This window comes from Neoarius graeffei, chromosome 9 (genome assembly GCF_027579695.1).
Source record: "Neoarius graeffei isolate fNeoGra1 chromosome 9, fNeoGra1.pri, whole genome shotgun sequence".
In the NCBI taxonomy this organism is placed as follows: domain Eukaryota; kingdom Metazoa; phylum Chordata; class Actinopteri; order Siluriformes; family Ariidae; genus Neoarius; species Neoarius graeffei.
Genome location: NC_083577.1, coordinates 55385422 through 55402545, shown reverse-complemented (window position 1 = coordinate 55402545; position 17124 = coordinate 55385422). Strand labels below are relative to the sequence as shown.

General features: G+C 40.3%; 1 long non-coding RNA gene across 1 annotated transcript in view; it reads left to right on the top strand.

Moving 5' to 3' along the window:
- LOC132891273 (uncharacterized) overlaps positions 1–14267 on the top strand; it is a 28317-nt gene extending 14050 nt beyond the window's left edge. Inside the window, exons 3-4 of the long non-coding RNA XR_009655296.1 lie at positions 5575–5658; positions 14221–14267. This is a non-coding gene — a long non-coding RNA (uncharacterized LOC132891273). The remainder of the gene's footprint in view (positions 1–5574; positions 5659–14220) is intronic.
- The last annotated feature ends 2857 nt before the right edge of the window (positions 14268–17124 follow it).

The window sequence follows — 17124 nt, the reverse complement described above, 5'->3', positions numbered from 1 at the left end:
TGCTGGGCAAATTGTTCATTGTCAGCTCTTTCAAATACATGGTTGGCATGGCTACCAGGCATCTTTGTGGCAGGTTTTGTGCCTTTAAAAGACAGGCCTGTGGGTGTGTGTGCATGTGTGTGAGTTGTAATGTAATACAAGCATGCCATATCTGTGGCTGATAAGGTTTGTGAAGTCATGCCTCACCAACATGATCATGACGTTGTAGTCATGCCACTGTTACTCTCTGACCACCAGCTCTGCAGCCACCTAATATAGCAATTTAGTGCCAGGGGTGAGCCAAGCAGGCCAGCTCGATTAGAAGGGAGGGGGGAGTGCCTCATCGTCCTGACGTTGCTCACCAGCTGACTGCCCAGATTCCTACATTGCTTGGTCTGGCCAGGCCAAGTCACGTGTGGAAGTGTACTCTTTCTGAATGCATGGTCACTATGCCAGGCACTTTTCCTCTTTTCACTTTATCTGATGTGGTGATCTGCATTTGATACTGGCTGCAAAACTATGTAAAGGACTTGGATTAGGATTTCTCTGTGCTATCAAGGAATGTGTCTGCTGGGGTGCTGTGCTGATAATGATTATTACTCATAAAATATTCTGGGTGCAAAAAAAAGAATTATGTTAACTGGAATTTAAAATTAAAATGTAAAATTTAAAAATGTAAAGTTTGCTTAATCTAACCAATTATATTATATTATATTATATTATATTATATTATATTATATTATATTATATTATATTATATTATATTATATTATATTAAGGGGCGGCACAGTGGTGTAGTGGCTAGCGCTGTCGCCTCACAGCAAGAAGGTCCTGGGTTCGAGCCCTGGGGCCAGCGAGGGCCTTTCTGTGTGGAGTTTGCATGTTCTCCCCGTGTCCGCGTGGGTTTCCTCCGGGTGCTCCGGTTTCCCCCACAGTCCAAAGACATGCAGGTTAGGTTAACTGGTGACTCTAACTTGACCGTAGGTGTGAATGTGAGTGTGAATGGTTGTCTGTGTCTATGTGTCAGCCCTGTGATGACCTGGCGACTTGTCCAGGGTGTACCCCGCCTTTCGCCCGTAGTCAGCTGGGATAGGCTCCAGCTTGCCTGCGACCCTGTAGAACAGTATAAAGCGGCTACAGATAATGAGATCTCATCTCATCTCATTATCTCAAGCCGCTTTATCCTTCTGCAGGGTCGCAGGCAAGCTGGAGCCTATCCCAGCTGACTACGGGCGAAAGGCGGGGTACACCCTGGACAAGTCGCCAGGTCATCACAGGGCTGACACATAGACACAGACAACCATTCACACTCACATTCACACCTACGGTCAATTTAGAGTCACCAGTTAACCTAACCTGCATGTTTTTGGACTGTGGGGGAAACCGGAGCACCCGGAGGAAACCCACGCGGACACGGGGAGAACATGCAAACTCCACACAGAAAGGCCCTCGCTGGCCCCAGGGCTCGAACCCAGGACCTTCTTGCTGTGAGGCGACAGTGCTAATCACTACACCACTGTGCCGCCCTATATTATATTATATTATATTATATTATATTATATTATATTATATTATATTATATTATATTATATTATATTATATTATCCATCCATTATCCGTAGCCGCTTATCCTATCCTACAGGGTCATGGGCAAGCTGGAGCCTATCCCAGCTGACTATGGGCCAGAGGCGGGGTACACCCTGGACAAGTCGCCAGATCATCACAGGGCTGACACACAGAGACAAACAATCATTCACACTCACATTCACACCTATGGTCAATTCAGAGCCACCAATTAGCCTAACCTGCATGTCTTTGGACTGTGGGGGAAACCGGAGCACCCGGAGGAAACCCACGCAGACACGGGGAGAACATGCAGACTCCACACAGAAAGGCCCTCATCGGCCACTGGGCTCGAACCCAGGACCTTCTTGCTGTGAGGCGACAGTGCTAATCACTACACCACTGTGCCGCCCTATATTATATTATATTATATTATATTATATTATATTATATTATATTATATTATATTATATTATATTATATTATATTATAAAAAGAAAATATATAAGTAATTCATTTTCATCAGATCATGGTGAGGGTGAGAGGTCAGGCAGAGGGGTCTCAGGCTCTCTTTAATCTCTACATTTATGGAGCTATTGGCAGTCATGGCTTACACCTTCTACAACTGAAGAATGCCAGGAATGCATCTTTATTCCAGTGAGAATTTCTTATCTTCATTATTTGCTTAAAGATAGCAGCATTCCTGTCTTTCAGTGTGGTATAAATATTACCCTACCCAGATTAAAGCTATAATCAGGATGTCCTTAAAGCTAAACAGCATTTAAATCGACCTATTATACCCTGTTTCGTTTAGATGATTCTTTTTTTTTTTCTAGAAAATTGGCCTGTGAAAAATCCCTGTTTGGTCTTAACATATTAGGCATAGTAATGCATAGAAAAAAAGAACATAACAATGCAAATATTTCCAGAATCTAATGATTTTTTTTATAATTATTAACCTAATGGTTTTCAAATTTACATCATAATTAATTTAGAATATAACTAAGTTAATTTTAATCCCACAATTTAAATTGATTTAGGTCCAATTCATTGGAATAACAAAAATAAAATAAAATGTAAAAAATTGTATTAATTCTGTCAAATTTTAATCATGTTAAATACATATGCATCATTTTAAAAATACCCAGTTTTTATTTCAAATATTTTATAAATCTTTGTAGATTTTTCTAGTTTCAAATAGAAATAGTAATTCTAAAATTATTCACGTACACATTATGAATTCCCTCCCGAAAGAGAAGAATGTTTAGACCATTAAGTCACTGATCTCACAAGCCACAATGTAACATGTGTATGTTAGTAGAAGTCATTATCTAATATCTAAGGTAGTTTAGATAATTCTGAAACTGGGACCAATGTGTTTCTTCCTCTGGAAGTAATTCAACCCTTAAATGAAACAAGTAGGAAGCACATGATTTTAACAACAATAAGTGCTCCAGTTCGCTCTGTACTTACATTTCAAAGCTCCTGAGTCACTAAACTTCAGCCCACTGACAAGAAAATGAGCAAGAACAAGCACACCAATTTGAAAAGCAGAAAATGACGCACTGACACGTTACAATGTGTGATTCATCGCCACCTCCTCTCCTCTATTTCAATACAAGCTGTCTATGCTGCGGTGAGCTCAGTTGGACCATCCAGACTGACACAGCAGGACATAACAAACACACACACATGTACCCAGTACACACACTCACACACACCGTCTGCCATGCACAGACTGCCAGAGAGAAATGGGCAGTGAAGAGAAAAGATCTATACTGATAGCATGTAAGCTCATCTTGTTCATTAAAATATCACAAATATATCTATGATAGTATTATCTCAACGGATGTGTTTATATGAATATAATACTTAACATATATCAAATAAACGTGATCATTTTAATTTTCAGCATTCACATTTCTAATTTTATTTTTGAAAAGAGAAAACTATATAATGACAATTACTGAAAATGTTTTGTGAATATATTTGTGTTCTGTCTGATGGAAATTGCATTTTATAACTAATTTTTTTTGGGGGGGGGAATAATTAAAGGTTATATTTAAGTGTACAAATCCTCATAAATTAAAATCACAGATGAATATAATACCCACAGTAATGCTCTAAAATCATGACTAAGATCTGTGGATATGTGTGAATAGGTTATCCTCTCTTATGTAACTAACTGTCCTGAAAGATCGACGGTGTATGAGGAGTTGGTGAAACGAATACAAGTGTGTGAGATGTACCACTACTGGTTAGTGGGCTGGTGTCTGTATACTTTAAGATGGGGCTGAACTGGGTTATTTTGCCCAGAAATTAAGGGGGTAAATCAGAGCTTGTGCGATCTGAGCCTGGCCCAGCCGGCAGTGCGTGGGGGTGACTCAGTGACTCTCCTGGTGACTAACAACACAAATATGGAATTTAAAAGTAGTTTCAGTGCTGCTACGGCTCCACACAACTGCCGAGAGAGTGACAAGCAGGTGGATTGGTCATTTTCCCTTACTCTCTCTCCGTCTCTTTCCTGATTTAGTCCAGGTGAAAGGTGAGCTCGTGAAAGAAAATGGCGTTGAGCCCTTGTACAATGTAGGGTTTCCCAGAACCCATGTGAAACTCAGTACTTTCTTCTGGCTGCAGAGTTGACTGTTTGAGATGAAGCCAGAAGAATGTACTGGAGATTAAAGGGAATGAGTTAGATTGTACCACTTCTAAGAACAGCATTACCTGTCCAAACCTTGCTCTGTGGCCTCGCCTTTATTGGACTTCCATAAACCATAAAGATCATGTTGGTATAGAGTTGTTTCGTTTGGAACATAATGTTAGAAAGATTAAAAATGACAATTGGATGTAGGTTGGGGAAAAATCTGTCACATTATCACCAATTTCTACTTTTTCTACGTATATTTTTTCAAGAAACTTTATTAATAAGGTGTTATCGATAATACCATTACCCAGTGGTTTACTTAAGCATGTTTCTGTCACCTGCCATATAAATTCACAAATAGGTTCACTTCTCTGAATAAAGACAAATCTGCTTGTTTCCATTTTTCCAAGGATAATATAACAGATGTTAAGTTTTATGGAAAGACTGTGATGTCTGTGGAGAACTAACACACTGCAAGAGGTTATTTCTTCAGCTGCACATTGTCGTAGACAGCATGTGAGGCTCTGGGGGCTCCCCTTGAGAAAGCACGGCTGTAGTTTATAAAGCCTCATTAGGTTCATTGAATATGCTGGAAGCGACTAAAGAGTGTCAGACATTTGCCTTATTTAGAGACACTGACCATTTTACAGACACGCAAGCAGGGGAGTTTCCTGCTTTTGAGGATCCGCGGCATAGCCTAGGCGTTCTCCGTCAGCCTTGCTTGCTTTTTTCCCCTCCTCCCACTATACTCATTTTTTTCTGAATGGGTGTCCTCTGTCTAACCTCTCAATTCAGAGCACTCTGAAACAGGACACTGTGCTGAACAGCGATAGGTTGCCAGAGAAATGCTCAGCCCCTCAAAGCCAGCTATAGGACCTCTGGGAGTCAGTCTGCAGTGTATAACTGCTTGACGAGAGAGAGAGAGAGAGAGAGAAGGAGGGGACACTAGAGGAAGGGAGGGAGTAATTCAGAGTGAGAAGCGAGGGAGGGAGAGGATTTTAAATCGGATGACAGTGATAACAGTGATAGTCAGCTCAGGCTCGAGTGGCGAAAGGGTCTCAGCTGAATCAGGAGGCCACCTTTGGCTTGACATCTATAGCTTTTATCACCAATGTTGCTGTCACTTTAAGACTGTTACTGATTAGCCGCCAAAGAATGTGACTGGAAAGAGGAAAAAAAGGACAGACCAAAAAAGAGAGACAGAAAGGAAGAGAGAAAGAGTGAGTTTCAAGCTGGGAATCATATGGAGAACACCAGTAATATGTTCGAGCTGACTGGATCTCTGTTTTAGTTTCCAGCTGTAATTCCGGCGTACTGACATTCTGTGAATCTGATCTCTTTTTCTCTCTGTGTTTCTTTCTGTCTCTCTGTGATTGTGGCTTCTGAAGGGGCTGGACAGGGAGAAGACTAGAAGAACCAGCACATGCAAGCAACGTTCAGCCATCAGGAAATACTCCTTTCACCCAGACTGAGTAAGTGAACAAGGGGGGCAGACAGAAAACTCTGGCTACTAATGGATATCATATGGCACATGTTAAAATTGAGAAATTGTTTGCAGATTTGTGATAACTAGTCTGAGAAAAGTTAGAATTACAAACCGATCATAAGGGAAAATGTGATTTATTTTAATGTATATTATGTGTATGTGTGTGGTTTTTATTTGGTTTGTTAGTCTTTATTTGGCTATATGTGCTTTGTGTGGCTAGGACTGCCATTTATTAGATATTCTTGCTTTCTCAGTGTGTCACATAAAGAACCTTATTAAGAGGATAGCTCTTATGGTAACTGAAACTGATTTTTGAGCTGCCATAGGAGACAAGTCTGGATTTTTTGTGGTATGACAGGCTGTCTTTTTACTTTTGTATGGAATAATTTGAGCTGTTCCCTGCATAGGCTAATCTATTTCTTTAAAAAAAAATTTTTGAGGGGAATTCCCCTTGGTGGCAATCATGAGATCATGAGATCCCTCTGGATGCCCCCCTTCTTTATAAGCTGTGGTTGCTTCTAGTGAATTCTGAATGAGGAACTATGTACACACTGTCCTATACAGCACAGTGCTGTTTCTTATGAATGAATGGGCTGGAGAAAGTCCAGCGGTGATTGGTCAGTTGCTCTTGACTAATCAGATGACAAGCTCTCTGGTTAGCCCATGAGTGGCCAGTCAGTGGGTGGAGTTACCAGTCTTTATTCTTGCAGTACCTTCTGCCTCTTACTGAACAGCTGTTAGGGTAACGCTGGACTGAAACCTATTAGACAAAAGCTATTGGGGTTTTGTGTGTGTGTGTATGTGTGTGTGTGTGTGTGTGTTTAGTCACACACAGCATGTACGTAGGCAGGCATGTTGGATTTGGCCTCTCACCCAGCTGTTGTTCATCAGAATCTAGAGTAAACTCATAAAGTTGACCTTTATAAAGTAAGCATTAACTGCCAACTATCTTTTGTCTCAGGAAATTATTTCATTGCCACCAAAGCACAGAGTCCATGGATATGACAACATCTGCTTTGGTTAAATGATAGTGCAGCTATTAGTTTTAAATTAAGCATTGCAGTTATAGGAATGTTAATAGTAATATATTGCTGTTTTTATTTCAAAAGGATTAAATGATGAATGTTATACTGACAAATTATTTGTCATGTATTACACTGAAAAATTTAAGATTGTTTTTTTGGAAAGTATTTATTGCATAATTGATTTTTAAGCCATCACTTTATGGGAAATTTTGTATCAAATTTCTAAAGTGTACCTTTGCCCCAACGTTGTAGAACAGAACACAGAATCAGACTGGCCTATAAAGGTGCAAAGGCCACTAAACTGCTGCCTTACACACTAACCTAATTATTTTTTTTCCGGAAACTAGCTCACACAATAGCCGCCCTAAAATTAGACCTCAAGGCTAGCGGCCACCATTGGAGGTTCCAAGCGGAAGTGGAAGACTGAGTGTGTGGGTGTGGGGAGGGTGTGTGCGGGTTTCTGTTGGGCTTATGCTTTGTCCCTCTAGAAAGGAATGCAGTGGTCACACATTGACCTCTGTGCGTGCAGCACACTCTCACGGGAAGGTGCAGCTCTCTGGACCCCTCCCGCCATCAGCCTCACATACCGTCACACACCCTTTGTGCTTTAGCACCAGATAATACAAACCACTCCCAAACCCCTCCCTCTATCTGTGTCAAGATCTATTCACACTCTCACTGCTTGGGATGTACTCTCTGTGGATTACTATATGGAAAAGAATGCGAGTTTGTGTGTTGAAGTCACAAACTGGCATGGTTCTGTCACTTTAAGTAATAGAATGTCATAGTAGAATGGTATTATGATTAACCTTCAGATAGTATTCTCATTCAATTATTAACTCAATCTGGATTAATTTGTATAATCAAACTCTTCATATTTACTTCAAATAGTACTTAAACAGTGTAATACTTCATAAGCAACATTAAATATGTATATGTTGATTTGGGCGTGTCACTATTTTTGAGGTCAGATTTGCAGGAGTTGTAGTTTCGTTGCTACTAGTGAATCATCACTGGGTTTTTTGTTTGTTTGTTTGTTTGTTTGTTTGTTTGTTTGTTTGTTTGTTTGTTTGTTTGGGGATTTTTGTAAGGGAGAGAATAGAGTACTCATTTTTCACTTGCTCTGTCAGATGTTACACCTACTCTCACTGAGGCAGGAGTGGCCAGTGGAAAGGTGCTGGGCATACACTGGCACGAAACGCCCAGGTGGAGAGTGTAAGGTAACACATCTGTGTACCAAGGGGTGTGTACCATTACAGTGATGTCACTAAGTAGGTCATTGTGCCATGACTACCATACGTGTCCCACAGGGCAAGCTTGTGTAACTTGAGTGACTCCAGAAGAGATCCAAGATCAGATTATGCTCCTTTTGCTGGGCTTACACTGGTCTGTTTACACAACAACGGAAATCTCAAGCTTGAATTGTGGAGTTAAAACAGGCATCCTATAAGAGACTTGCATTTCTTGCCCACTCTATCTTCTTAACTCTTGTCCATACCTTGCTGTTGGTAATGACAGTTGAGATATGATAGCAGATGGAGTTGTGTGATTGTGAAGGTGTGTGCATGACGTACGTACTCAGGTAATGGCAGGGTATGCACTCGTACACACCCTTCTTTGTGCATGTCACCATGCCCATATTTGGACAGCGTTTTCCTTCCTGGGCAACACACAGGCAGTGCATTGAACTTCAGTAAACCTAGGGTGCTCAGAAAGTGACTCCACAAGTGGAAACACATAATGGAACAGGAGAATCATAGGCCATGGGAACACCATCTCAAGCCATTCCCAATTTGAATTATTATACCTTTGTGGAACAGTATATCGGGTATGACATAATGTGTGGAAATTTAACTTATGGTAATGTTTAACCTAATGTAACGTTAAGAAAACCCTACAAATATCACAAACCATTTTATATGCTGTTTTATACATAGTCTGTAACTGTGCAGTAAAAATCAACTGTTTTTTATGCTGTTAAGAAGCAAGAAAACACTGTTGAGCTTAGTAATAGCAAATGAGCCAGTAGACTACAGAAGGACATTGCAGTGAATAACTGAAGAATACTTTAAATTATAAATTTAAAAAAAAACTGTTGAACAGCTCAAAATGTAGAGCGCCAGCATGAGACAGATACCTACACCAGCATGAAAGCAGTTTGTTGAACAAAAACCTGTGGTGAGCACCAAGAACTGACAGTAAAATTTTCTACCAGGTACATAAAAGTTCCTTTCAAATCTTATAGAAAGAAAAAATGAACCTGAGTAATGGAATAAATAAAAAAATATCTGACACAGTTGAACATATATGGCTGCCAGTTGACTGACGCATGAGACAGCGGTAGTGGCTGACCAAAGAAAACTTATCTTTATTCATGATGTGACTGCATAGCATTATTGATGCGTTTTTGATGATAAATTAATCAAAATCATTCAGAGTCGTACAGAAACATTTCACCTGCTCAGATCCAACCAAATCCCTCAGTGTTTCAACTTCCATCAATTCACCCAAAACATACTACTAAAGCAACAGGGACAATGATTGGCGCATTCCTGACATGAACCACACTGAAAATGCACTTCACTTATCAAAGACAAACAGGAAAATACAATCACCTTCCCAAAAACAATCAGGAACTGCAAATATGGGTTTGGCAGAGCATCACTTGAGAAAATACCATGTCTGGTTATTCACAGATTTCAGACCATCAACAGTTTCAAGAGGATTGCAGGCAAATACTCAGCTATTAATTTTATTCAAGATGAATTGCTCAATGGTCCCTTAAAATGGCTAAAATGACTTTGCATAAAATGTATGTGTAACAAGGACCATGAATCTTATTTGCTCAATATCGAGTATATAGAAGCTGACAGTGCTGAAAAACAGTATTCCCCATTAAGTTTGACATCTCAAGCACGGGCAATTGCTCTAAGACAACGAGGGAGGCTCAGCCTCCTCTAAAAATGACGAACATCGTGTAGGATGAATTGCGCTAGGCTTATGTTATAGCCGACCTTATAACATTGCTATTTCAGATCCAGAATCATAGAAATATATGTGCTCAACCCAACTACAGTGCGAAATCATTCCGTTATAACTTTCCCCAGTTCGCCTAATGTGTGCGTGAGTTTTCCCCCCTCGTGACAACGCGATGCAGCCCAGCCTCAGTGCACTTCAATGGCATTTGGGAGCTCTGCGCTTTCAATCTCAAAATGCAAGAAGATTATTGGACAAATACTGCGAAAACGCCCGCCCACGCAGTCTCACGGACTCCCAGCCTCAGTGGACTTCAATGGCATTTGGGAGCTATGCGCTTTTCAATCTCAAAATGCAAGACGGTTATTGGACAAATACTGCGAAAATGCCCGCCCACGGAGTCCCAGCCTCACAGTGGGAGGGACATGGCAGTTTCCGTGAGGAGACTGGTGATTGGTGAAAGCAGCCGGATATTTTCTTTGATTGACAGCTCGTTTCAAATATAGACAGGCAGCGGTGAATTTCAGTTCAGTCCCATGCGGATTCGCAAGTGCTGTGGTGTATTGTAAGAGATCGGCTTACATTTCGATTTCATTCATTACATACGGTTTCTACCAGCTTTTTTAGTTTGTATATATTTTCATTGTAAATATAGTGTTGTCAAGTTTGCTATCTTAGTTCCAGAAATTTTGTTTATTTGAGTGGCTGAACTTGAACTTGAGGGGGCTAGTCAGCTAGCAAGAAAGCTGCGCACGGATGCCAAGCACTGCTGATTTAATTTTGGCGAAGCTATTTGCCAGTCTTCCTTTCGAGGAAAAAATTAAAATTAAAGAGCAGGGTAGACCAACGCCTCAAATTGACTTGGTGAAAAAGGTAGGGAATAATACTCGTTCCTTTCAGCTCTCCTGGTACGAGAAAGTGAATTGGCTAACAGCAAGTGACCCACATCAACAACAGTAAATAGGCTACTTTAGTAATATGTCATGGATGGACAAAAAATATAGAATCTATTTAAAATGTTTATGCTGAGTATATTATATTGGAAGATATATTTTTCTGGATATGAATTAAACACAGCTACAATTTGGAAAACATTTTTAAACAAAAACACAGCCGAGAACATTTCACACTACAGACCTGGATTAAAAGTGAAGGGTTATCAAAATTGTCAATAAAACATTTCTCAGTCAAAATAAGTAAAATATAGGGAAAGTGTCATTGAATGAAATGTGTGGCACCCAGCTCTGTGTTTGGCGTCCCAAGGTCAGTGCTTGTGCCTATTCCAGAACACTCTGCTGTTACTGCTGAGGTTCCTGACAAAGAGCTGCTTTCAATAATGATTAATTTTTAAACAACATGCCACAATTTTAAAATATAAAATGTTAAAATATACCCCCCCCCAACACCACCATCATGTATATTGGACAGTAGGCTAATGGGCCAAAAGAACCTGTTATTTCACAGTTTGTGACCCTGCCAACAATCAGCCAGATCAGAGGCAAGAGTATGGGCAAAATTGATGTGTTTTTTCTTTTTTCTTTTAAAATCTGGAAATATCGTAACCGACCAGCCTCCCCTGTTTGAAAGACTACCAGAAGCCACTGATCTCAAGGGATGGCTGTTCATACAGAATGCATGTTTTGTATGTGTTCTGCTGTGTGCACTGCTCTAAAATGCAGATTATTGATGCTCCTGTTGGAGCCAGTTGGAGCTCTGGCAGCCCAAACTCTTTCCCAAACTCTTCACTGCCTCCATGATGTGCACATGAAGGTGGAAGTGGTTCAGACATCAGCAGCAGGGTCAGTGTGCTCCTAAACAGAGTGAGTATTATGGCTATTTTAAGGAGCGTTGTGCTGCTCTAATGGAACGGAATTTATCGGTCTTCATTTAGATGTAATGCTATACACTTGAGCTTGGTTCAAGAGCACAGCCGGACCTAGGGCAACTCAGAGTTATTCACACTGAAGAACATAAATCCTTTGCACTTCAGTCCAGTGTATGTGTGTATGTGTCCTTCCACCATACTAAGAAGAGGCACTGCTTCAACAGTACTGTGGTAATGAAGTTAACCGTGGCTGCAAACGTCTCAGCCTGAATGGCAGATGATGTGTATATACACAGTATGCATGTGTGTCCACCTCTATGGCTCACACATCACTTTGCTCCACATAGCAGTGAAAGATTTCTTTTTACCTTGAACTTGGCCTACCCACAGACTTTTTACACTAGTAAGTCCTGCATCAAAGGGCCACAAATCAAATGAACTTCACAGCCCTCCTGTCATCTACCCACTGGGTACTGCTGTTTCCAGTGGCAAGTAGTTCTTGTATTCCATGACCTCTGAAGAGAAAAGGAGACTGTTTGTCTTGCCTGGCTTCTTGGAGGTGAGCAGCATTTTTGAAACTGGTCAGAACTAATTATGATCACCTTTCCCATTTTTGAGCAATCAGCTAATGGACTTGTATGATAAAAGGGTGGAGAGTTAGTGGCACCTCCACACTCTGTGTGGGGCAAGTGAGTATAAGGGGAGTGAAATTAATTGCTTCCAGGCCTCTGAAGTCCAGACCAAGTTTCCCAGACTTAACCCTTCAACAGGCATTTTGCAGCTGAAGGCTCTTCCTCAAATTAAATTAGACTGTAAAAACAACCCATCAACCTCTGGAATGTAAGGAGACCACCTCATCATGAAGGTAATACATCTGTGTTTTGACCCATGAAGTTCCCCAATTCTCTACCCGCTTTCATGAGATAGCTCTGGGAATATAGCCATGTTCAAGGCAACAAGAGAGCATCTTCAGAGGAAGTCACAACAGTAACTGACATTTTCAGGCTGCTTTCAACATGATGACAGGAAACTGGCAGAAGACAAAGGGTCTTCAGAAAAAAATATCAATTTTAATCAGGGTGTGAGCACTGGCTGGTAGAGATATAGGAGTGTAGAGGTTTCTGTTATGGTGTCATAAGTAAAAATGGGTCTGGGTTGGATGTGATTGCGTCGGCAGGGCTGCTGATAAGAGTGTGAAGGAAATATCACTTGGGACAGTGTTCACCTCTCTTTAACTAACATGAGCAGTACTGAGCATTGGGTTCGACAGGCTGTAGGTTGTGTTTGTACAATTATTTATGCAGTTCACTGTCATTGATTCTCAAGTTGTCATTTAGTGTTAAAAAGGACCTTAGGGACAGTATCAGCTTCTTGTTCAAGATTTGTTTATGGTACATGTCTATATAAATATAGAAAACACTAAGGTGAATTTCTTGTTGTGTGATGCCATTTGTCGTTATGTCAGGCAAATTAGATGCTAAACAGATATTATTAGATATCATCTTTTTCCATTAATTTGATTATTAACTTGTCTACCTGATGACATCTGCTGGCTTTATTGAGCTCACTGATTGGAAATTGCCTAATGTGAGTTGCGTAAGGTAGAATTGTAATTTAAGAGCAATTGTATTGCAAATAGCAAAAGTTGCATAAAAGTTGCATCATGTAACCCCAGCTTTACACCCAAACAGGAACACATTCACACAAACCCCTACACTCGCACTTACTCTTTCCCCCTTCCCTTGCTGCCCTACCACCTCTGGTGGGTGAGGGCAATGATTCAGTTCCTGTTCGGTGGCAGACCACGTTGACAGAACTCTGGTCAGGGGCTCGGCTGTTGCTTCTTTCAGAATGTGGATGTGGTCAGGCCAAGTCATCTCTCAGGCATCTTAGACGAAACCCACATCAACTGAACATGCTGGGGCTCCAGGAATAGCCGTGCCAGCAAGACTATTACACCCCCATCCCCCCCCCCCCCCCCCCCCCCCCCGCCACTCTAAACCATCCCCTCCCATTTTTAGCCTTAGAGCCATGATAGTAAAAATAGTGAGGAGCAGCACCCAGAAAGTAAGCTGTGGATCCGCCAAATATCTGCTTTACCACCAACAGATCCACTGCCAGCAAAGGAGCCATTACAGTCAGTAGTATTAATAGTAGTGCATAGCTGATCTTTCCAAATAGTGCCCAGTATGAGTTTATAAGAACTTGAAACATTAACAGTTGGGGTTTTAGTAGTAAAAATGTAAATGAAAATTTTGTATTCTGTGTTTTTGTACATATAATAGCATGCTTCTACATGTGCATGATCTTGTTGACTTGCACTATCACTCTTCCACAAGGGCTCCTTCTTTCAGAAATCTAGCTTGTTTGTTTCTCTTTGTCTAGTGGATCCTGCAGTTGGGATGAGATGTTGGGAGGAAAAGCTCAGCAGTCTACAAGATTAGAGGCTCTTGATTGGAGAACCTTTCAGAGCACTAATCATTTCGAGTTAAATTGTAGCATGTTCTCTGGCACAGAAAGATTGGTGGAGTAGCTTGAGCATCACCTACTCACCATGAGGGCTGGCTTGTTTCAGTTTCCCAGATGGTCATTCTCCTATTGTTTCTCAATACTGGCTATAAGGCATTGAAAGACATCAACGTTTATAAATATGTACCAGTAGTATTGATATTGTTTTCAGACTGCGTTGTAAATATAGATTATGTTCTTTTCTTTCTTACAGGTTCAGAGGATTCACATTCCAGTTTCATTTTATACATGATTATGCCATCTTCTAGCTCTTAGGTAAGAACAATGAAACAGATATATTTTTATCCTATTTTTGCAAATTGCTAGAAATTACATGCTTGAATCTAGCTCAGAGGGCATATGTTGTTGTCCACCTTGTGCTTGTCAATTATAGTCTAGGCTTGTGGAAATAAAAGAGTGGTGTACAGTGTCATAAAATAACAAAGTCAAACTAGTAATTTTAGAGTAGTTATAAGCACTAAACATTAAAACGTACCACAAGTCTTTGAAGTAATTTGAACATTATTGATTTGCTGAGTTTCATTCAATAACCACTTACTGTACATGCTAGGAAAGCACTTTAAAATTAACTTATATAGGAGAGAACTTAAGCCCTTTCGTGCTTTCTTTCTCCCTGAATTGTCTGCACCCCCTCTGAGCTGATCACTAGACCTGGAAGGTTATGAATGGAATGTTCAGAAATTATCCTAATGGCTACAGATCATTACGAAGACTGTGGCTCACCCCTGGGGCATACAACAAAGTAGCAGCTGGAAGCAAACACCTCTCTAGGGAACATCAGGCAATGTTATCCCTTAAACCCCCTCCAATAAAAAAATAAATGAATAAAAACACACACATACGGCAGAAAACCCATTAATGCCTACATGTGTTGGTGTTTAGCATATACTCCAGCACATTTGTGTAATTTTAAATTTAAAAAATAATGAAATGGAACGCACCTATTAAAGTTTGGTATTTTTTATATATATATATATATATATAGTATTGGGAATCTTGCCATGAAGTAAATTTCCACACAGCATACACAGTACCAAAGATTTTGAAACTGGTGTGATGAGCTTTCCCAAACATCTGAAATATTGCCATGAGATCATTTGGACATCTTTAACACACTCTTCAATTAGTAATTGGATATTAAGTCTCTGAAAATAGATTTATTGTGATTTCATAATAATATTGGTATAGTTTTGCATTTGTCAATCAGGGAAGTGCTGTGGGGTCTTAACTGTAAGTCACTTATGGCACATCTTGAAAAGGAGCCAAAAAATAACCCATCATACTAAGTACTGTCAATACCAGTTAGTATATTTGTTAGTGATATGCTCTGATAGTCAGACCTCAGTACAAAAATAAGTCCCTCTCTAATGATCAGCTATCAGTTAATACAAACTTCTTGCACCTTCCATTTAGCGTTTTTCTTATGATTATGGCTTTCTTATGATTATGGTTTGGTAATCTGTATTGTTCTGTAATATGTTGTGATGGACAGTGTCTTAAAATGCCAGAAAGCTTTGTCAGCACAACTTAAAAATCAAACCACAAACACATTCCACTCAGTCAACATATTGCAATTTTTACATCAGCATTTCCAAAGTGACAAGTCTGAATTTCTTATTTTTGGTGCACTCAAAACGACAGGTTCGTTCTCACATGACAGTGGGATCCTCATTATTGCTATATTCTAGCAACTTTATATTGTATCTCCTACTGACTGAGTATTTACCATGCAGGATAATGTCCCTGGATGTCACCACTCTGCCATGCTCAGGTCCCAGAGCCTGATCAGGCAGACACTGACAGCCAGGACATTATGCTGGAATTTAGACAGGGGCACAAGGGTGGGAACAGTTTCCATAACAGAGAAAAATTAGAATCAAATGACCATCAGCTGATCCAAGAATCAATATGGTCACAAGGTCTCAGGTATGCCGAACTGGAGCCATTACTGACAGTGTGGAGTGTCTTTGCTCTCACTGTCTTTGTGACTCACTTAAGTTCAGGGGCTTGTCTTGAACTGTTATGCATTTAATCCTGTACATATTTCACATTTGTCACACACGCACACGCACACACACAACAAAGAAGAGGTCTCAAATGATTGTGCAGAGCTATTGATCAGCATCTGGTCAATATATTTTTGAACCAGAATTTGGATCCAATTTCACCAGTTAAAGTCAAACTTATCAGTTTCCTGGATGATGTCTATCCAGAGTGTATTCCTACCAGTGTTCCCAGGATAGGCTATGGATCCACCACAACCTTGACTAGGACAAAGTGGTTACTGAAGATGAATTAATCAATATACTGAACGTACTAGGAAAGGTATGTAGTTAGATGAACAAGGGGCAATTAGTGGATAAGACTATACCCACTGTAAGGTCCTGGGAGTTAAAGGGGTCAAAGACTGGGTTCAGTGTTTGGAATCATAGCCACGTCCTTCCACCCACTCATTCATATATGAGCAAAAACATTGTTGAAACAAAATGCTCAGTCTAAATGGTTAACAGAAGTGATTCATATGCAACAGAATCACAGCTTCTGTTTGTATACCTTTTTGACTGCAGGCTAATGAGGATGAATGAGAGCTATTTGTAAGCCTTAACAGTGTGCTTAAAAATGCCCATCATGAAATTATCCACCACCTACTTTTGTCCCTCTGTGCATGCTTGCATAAAGAAAGAATGGCTCTGTTCACAATGTCTAATCACCAACTCTTCTCTCTCTTTTTTCAGTGAGCAAAGATGCCAAGGCATTGAAGATGACTCCATTTTACAATGAAGGCTGTTTCTATGCCATACTGGTTTGCTCATGAGCTGCTCAGTAGTCAGTGTAGATCCTGTGTTGCAATCAGCAGCTACATCTGGCTACTGGGTCTCTGATGGCATTCTGTGCTTCCTGTTGGCACATTCCATTCAGATTGTGTGGTATGTGGACTTCGTCCTGTCATTCACAAAATAGCACTCTCTCTGTACTAGAAGGCCTGAAGGCATTCCCTGCTCTCATTATTTCATTTAGCTGTCCATAAGTGTTTCAGAGTTCGACCTCTTCATACATCTCCATTAGTTTATTGTGTTTCTGGCTTATTGTTTTGCTA